Here is a 6,893-nt window from a genome sequence, read left to right as displayed (position 1 = left end):
CTCAGCACCTTCACTCTCTGATCTCCACATATGTTTGATGATAGGTGGGGGGGCAAGACAGACTGTAGAAGTCAAGCAGAGAACTTTGTAGAACTTTCTACAAGTTAACATCAGCAAAACCAAGGAACTGGTTATTGACTTTCACCACACCAAAGAACCTCAACATCCTGTCAGGGAGTGGACGCAGGTGGTGGTGAATTCCATCACGTACTTGGGTGTCCACATCAATGACAGTTTAGACTGGCCTAGTTACACAGAGGAACTAAATAAGAAAGTGCAGAGCAGACTATTGTTTTTGAGGAGTCTGTATTCTTTTAATGTGGAAAGAGACACCCTTCACATCTTCTATAACTGTGCTGGCCAGTGTGATTTTCTATGCTGTGGTGCACTAGGACGAGAACATAACTTCAACAGAGGCCCACCAAATCAACAAGCTAATTTAAAGGGCAAGCTCAGTTACGGTGGTGCACTCTTTTCCCAGTGCACCACAGCATAGAAAATCACAGAGGAGGTCATAGCAAATGACAGAATTAAAATAAAACTGTGTGCCACTATGAACAATGCTGCACATCCTCTCTCGGGCACATTAACACTGAGGATTTTCAGCCAAAGTGTGACAAGCGAAGCTAGTGGGGTTCCTTTAAACCAACAGCCAATTGCCTCACTGTGACTGCTCTTTTTATCTTTACACAATTCATAAATGTTCTTTCTTTTTAGTATTTGTAGTGTTTGTTATAAAATGTAAATATTTATTGAGCTTCTGTAACAATCCACGTTTCCCCTTCCTTTCTTTCTTTCTTTCTTTCTTTCTTTCCTTCTTTCCTTCTTTCTTTCTTTCTTTCTTTCTTTCTTTCTTTCACGTTCCTACAGTAATGTTTGTACAATAACACTGGCCGCTCACAAAGCCTGTTCAAAGTCAACCTGTAGGCATCTTTCTTGCTTGATCTGGATCAGTGCAAACATATCAGGAGAGAATTGTTCATGTTAGGATAACCTGAACAGCATTGACCCTGAGCAGGCCTGCAGCCTATCCACAATCATTGTTGTGCTTTCTGTACTGTCGAAGATGGCTGGGGAGGGCGACCCAGCCGGGATGCCCAGGAGGACCGGAGGAGGGCTTGCACCTTCCCCAGACCATGTGGGGGAGACTGCCCTGGTACTTTTGGGGGCCACGGGTACAGAGCTTTGAAGCTCAACCCTGTAGGGGCCCATGGTCACCGCCAGGGGCGTCCCTATGCTTTTGGAGCCCTGGACCTCAGCACTTCCACCACACCCGGAAGTGCTGGGGGGAAGAAGAGCAGGGACACCCGGAGTGCTTCCAGGGATGCAGCTGGCACTTCCGCCACACTGCGGCGTGTCGATGGAAGATTGCCGGGAAACACCTGGAGCACATCTGGGTGATTATAAAAGTGGCCACCTCCCTTCATACAATGGTTAGAGTCTGGTGGAAGAGGACGAGGTCTCTGGAGGAGGCAAGCAGGCGGCCTGAAGAGAAAGTGAGGCATTATTGTGTTGGCCAGGACTTTGGGGACCTTTGGGGTTTTTGTGCATTATTGTATATAGAATATGTCCATTAAACATGTTGTGGGTGACATGAACGTGTCCGCTTGTTTGAGTCCGGGTCGGCTACCACAGTACAAAGCTTTACATCTTATGTGAGCTGTAAAACAGAATAATAATTAGGTCAAAACAAAAATGAAGTATGATCATTATTGCCTGCTCAACTTATATTGTCCAACTTGACACGTGTCCAATATCAAAAACAAATGTAGAAGACTAACCTGTCAATAGTCTGATCATTTCAAATTGCACAGATAATAAAACTTCCCACATCTTGCTTCCTGCAAGTGCCAGTGTGTTTGTTGCATTTTCACGCCGGAGTTTCAGTTTTCCACTGTAATCCAGTAGGTTCTGGAGATCAGAGGCAAACCGTAGCCTCGTATCCGATAGCCAAAAGACACCAAGTGAAGCTGTGGCAGTCACTGAACCAGCAATCCTGTGCTTTACAGGACAGCGCTTCAGCCATTAGTAAGGCTTACCAGGAGTGAAAAATAAGCCATTTCTGTTGTCATATTTGATTTTGAAGAATATGCTATCCTGACTTTGAGTGTATTTTTTGGATATGTGGCTTATTCATGGTAGATGAAACGTACAAATTAGTTTCAAACAAGTACATGCCAATACTCCTCACAATGCAATGTATTTAGTTCTGCTGCGCAGAAGGTATTGTAATGGAATCAAAATTCTGTATATTTATGCTTTAGACAGTCCTGTCAGTGTGTGTCTGTTCTTCTGCACCACATATATCTTGTGACCTGGTTAGCCAAATTTAATCAAATCTGATACATACTGTTTATACTGTATAATCCAACACTAGAATCCTATGTAATCACAGCAAAATCATTATGGAGTCACAGAAGAAATATTATGAAAATGGCCAGGGGAATGAGATGTGGTCAGAGATAATAAGGTCAAAACCAAAAGATCAAACAAATCTGTCAACAAATCCTAAATGCTATTAAGAAATCAAAGTCAAACGTTTCTAATGCTGAAAAATACCAAACAAAATGAATTGCGCTAATTTTTTTTACATCCAATCTTGGGTAATTTGAGTGAATATGTGACAGCTTAAATGCCATCTGGCAAATGACATCAAAGGTCGCACACTCCCAAAGCATCATGGGGTAAGTTCTCAACGCAATGGGGCACATCAAATCTTAAAAATGATAACAACCACAAATAAACAAACTGTTGTTGCGTAATAATGGGATAAATTAATAACTTTTAAACAATGAGAAATAAAAATAAATTGGTATCAAAAATGACTTCTCCAAGTTAGAAAACCCCTAGAATGAACATAAACATCAACCCAAATGGCCACAGAAAATGAATAAAAAAATTAACAAAAACTGCCAGTCGTGACTGCAAATTTCAGCTCATTGAATAACATGCACATTCTTTTTATGAGAAAACACCCTTTGTAAAAATTAGTCTCAAACGTTATAGAAATGAGCGGGTTTAAAAAAATAATTTCTGTACTTCAAGAAATGTTTTGTCATCTTTGACACCTTCATGTTTTTAAAAAAAGTGGTTGGGAATGAAATATATCTTCAGCATTGCTTTGAAACAGAAGAAATGATCGAACCAAGCAAAACAGTCTGTGGTGCCCCCTTGGCAACACGGCGTCCATCACCAGCCAATTCTTCACAAGGAGAAGCATTGCTGCCACCTACTGTCCGGGTGGGTGAAGCAAAAATGTCCAAAATGAAATTATCTATCAGCGCTCTTTTTATTCTTGAATTGGCTTCCACTGATTAAAAAGAAATGTATTTCACTTCTGTCAAAAATGTTAGGTGTTTCTTTTAGAATTGATGGCACTGAATCCAAATCTGTCAGCAGAATCGCTCTATCATATCCAGATTTTGAGGGATAAATGTTTAAAATGGAAAACACTATTTTAGAGAAAATAACATATTTGAAAATTAATTAGTTATATTTAAAAAATTATAAATTTCACATATAATTGTTTTTCATATAATTATCCCTTACAAAATGTAATCACTCGGTAGATGTTTTTCTTCTTGTAATCCCCTGAGGGTGTTTTTACAGTGGAATAACCAACAGACCTCTGCTATCATAGACTCACTCCAGACCATACAATATGAAGTAAACCTTTATCCATGGATGACATGACAGCCACAGGATGAACAACCCAGAAGTGACTCGACCACTTTCTGAAACCTCACAACTGTCTGCATACACTTGCAAAAATGAATGATATTGTTGCCACAGTTATTTACACATCTCCTTCTTCTTTCTCTCACCACATGTCTACTCCATATTCCCATAAGTAAAAAAAATCCTAGGTCAGAAAACCTCCATGAATACATGACTAAGCTGCAACTGATCTAATCTTTAAACCATCACGGCCATATTCCAAAAAAGATTTTTTATTATCTAGATTAAACGTTCTCTAACAATATATGGATAACACATAAGGCATAATAAAGTTGGGTCTTTCAAAACCTAACAAATCCAGGGTTTCTCCTTACAAGAAATTCCAAATGTTAAATAGAACTTTTCCTAAATCAACTGAAGAAACATGCTTCTCTAATCTGAATCTTCAGAGAATTTGAAGGCGAAGTCCATAGTGTACCACAACACATTTGTCTCACATTCAAACCCTTCTGTTTTCTTCCTTTTATTAAGACTTGATAAGTCAATAAAGTACCGCAAACATATCCAGCCACAGATCATGTGAAGTCAATGTTCCCCTCGTGTCTCCCCTCCAAAAGTGTTGATATGATCTCCATGTTCATGTTATGGCAAACCACAGACACTTCAGCACTTCAAAAGTGAAACTGTAGATCGAGGTGTTCAAATCCAGTCCTGGACAATCACAGGGGTTGCACATCTTTAATCCAATTCAATTTCCTACTTTGAAGCCAATTCATGCTGCCGAACCCTAACCCTAACCCTAACCCTTTTTGTGCTTCATTTTAACTTGCATATTATTCCCTGTTTCCTGCCTTGCCTTTTGTGATCTTTTTCCTTATAAAAATTATTTTGATTATAAAAGAACTTTTGGTTAATGATTTCCGATTCCGAGTTTTTCTCCTTTATATGTTTGTGATCTTCTGGTTAATTTAGAACTTTAACAGCCTCTGTGCCATTACTGGGTCTGTGCAGGCCTGCCTTTTTACATGTAAGTTAGGCTGCCTTGGGTGAGGCTAAATCCAGCAGCACAGGCCTGAATTAAGGGCAGGTCCAGAGTTTAATGGTGTGGGTTTTGAGGCTCAGAAATGTATACTTCATAAAGTAGGTGCAGTAGATAATTCACACAGTGCAGCACCATAGGGTGCTTAACCAATAAATACCAGGCTAAGGATCAAGAACAGAATAAACACAGGGTTTATTCACTCCTTCCATCTTCATAGGATTTGATTAAATTGATATGAAAAACTTGGACTACTCAAGTCTACCTTCACTCAATTGTCCAGAGCCTATAAATAAATTGTGAAAATGGGTCATTGGATATTCTATTAAAATAAAACAGTAAAAACAAAGCTGCCGGATGGCATGGGGTACCTGTTAGGCTCTTGATGATGTGTGCCATGATAATCATGCCATCTGCATTATTATAATTGACTATCTAACTATAGTCTCATGGCACTAATGCCATAATTTAACTGCACTTTATTTTATTCACAGTAGCACCATTAACATCAACGTAAAATTACAGATTTTATTAATGTAGATACTGAAAGCAAGAAAAATCATATGAAATTTTTGTCACTTTTAATAAGAGTTTATAACCAACAATGTTTAACTAAGAAGAAAATCCATCATTTCTAGAAAAAATTGATATATATTTGAGAAGGGCAATTGAGCTTATAAGGCAAGAATGAAGAAGGAATTGTCTTCTCAATACAGATTAGTATCAGGCTACAGGAATCATGGGAGGAACACAAGATGAGAATCAACTCTAAACTAGGTTCCTGTCAACCAATGACACAAAATACACGTGGGAGAATTGTAAAAGTGTTAAATACGTAATAGGAATAGTGGCCTGAACAGGGGGCTCATTTATAAAATTGTACATAGAATTGAGATTGAAAATATGTGTACACTGAAAAATCGGGAAATGAGTATAGCAAAAAAAAAAAATTGATTTACTGTATAAAAAAAATGGCATATGCACATTTGTGCTCAATTTACTCTTTATATATCAGAATCATCTTGTACATGTGCGGACATGAATGCGCTGTGAACCCCACCTTGTTGCCACACTGAAACAACCATACATGGAATGTGCTAACGAACCTCACACACATGCAATAACGGTACTACAGATCTTCATTGGCTGGTGGAGCCGCCTCCCACCTAATGGAACAAGACCCCACTACCTGTATTCGAAGGAGTCCTGCGGTGGGATCTGCATGGCATTATAGTCATCCTCCTCCTCCTCTAGGCCCTGGTGGCATGGAAAGGCATAAGGTACTGGCATCTGAGTGGGTACCCATTATCAAGTGGCATGTGGGATAACATGACTGCTGTTACAACGTATAGTGTAGGCCATGTGAAGCACTGAGGCTTCAGCCAGTTACAACTAATGAGCCAGCCATCATGTACAGCACAATCAGCAAGTCGTCTTCCAATGCTAGTTTGCCTTAAAAGAAATGGATCACTGGTTTTACCAAGCCGCTGAGCCACAGTGCTTGTCGGTCTCATCTTGGCATCACAGATGACTTATACATTAATGGAATGTAACTGCTTATGGCTGTCATTCTCGCTAGATGCCCTTATTGCAATATGAGTCAACTGCAATCGCTACATTAGGAAAATTGGCTGTAAATGCTTGCATGCATAACCAAGCCATATGAAAACAGAATGTCAAGCCTCGTCAGTCCGTTCAAGGCTTCCAGCACAGCAGACATGATGGAGCTGAAGTTTGGCCGAGATATTCCTGACCTGTTGGCCAGCTCCCACTGATAGATGCTGCTTCCAAAAAGTCAAGTGTTGTTAAAACCCAGATATGAGTGGGTGTAGTCTGATTTCAACTAGTCTGTCCTTGTAATGATGGTCCCATCTCAGCACATAGTTCCATTAGAAAAGCTTTTGAAAGTCTAAATCCACTCATAAGCCAGTTGTCATTACAGGCAAAAAATCCAACTAGCCCCTAAAAGCTCATTCCCTACGCATATGAACATTTGTATAGTCTTCAGGCAAGCCAAGCAGGCCATGTTGTGTCAAACCAGGCTATGAAAAAGCTGTAGGGGATGAGACTTATAGCTTTATGTACTGCTGGGTTTTTACAATACTTCAGTTTCTAATCCTTAGAATTGACAAAAGGAAGGTTATATAAACTGACCAAAAACCACAAAAGTTGTTCA

Source organism: Polypterus senegalus, chromosome 6 (assembly GCF_016835505.1).
Source record: "Polypterus senegalus isolate Bchr_013 chromosome 6, ASM1683550v1, whole genome shotgun sequence".
Classification (NCBI taxonomy): domain Eukaryota; kingdom Metazoa; phylum Chordata; class Cladistia; order Polypteriformes; family Polypteridae; genus Polypterus; species Polypterus senegalus.
This window is presented reverse-complemented; position numbering follows the sequence as displayed.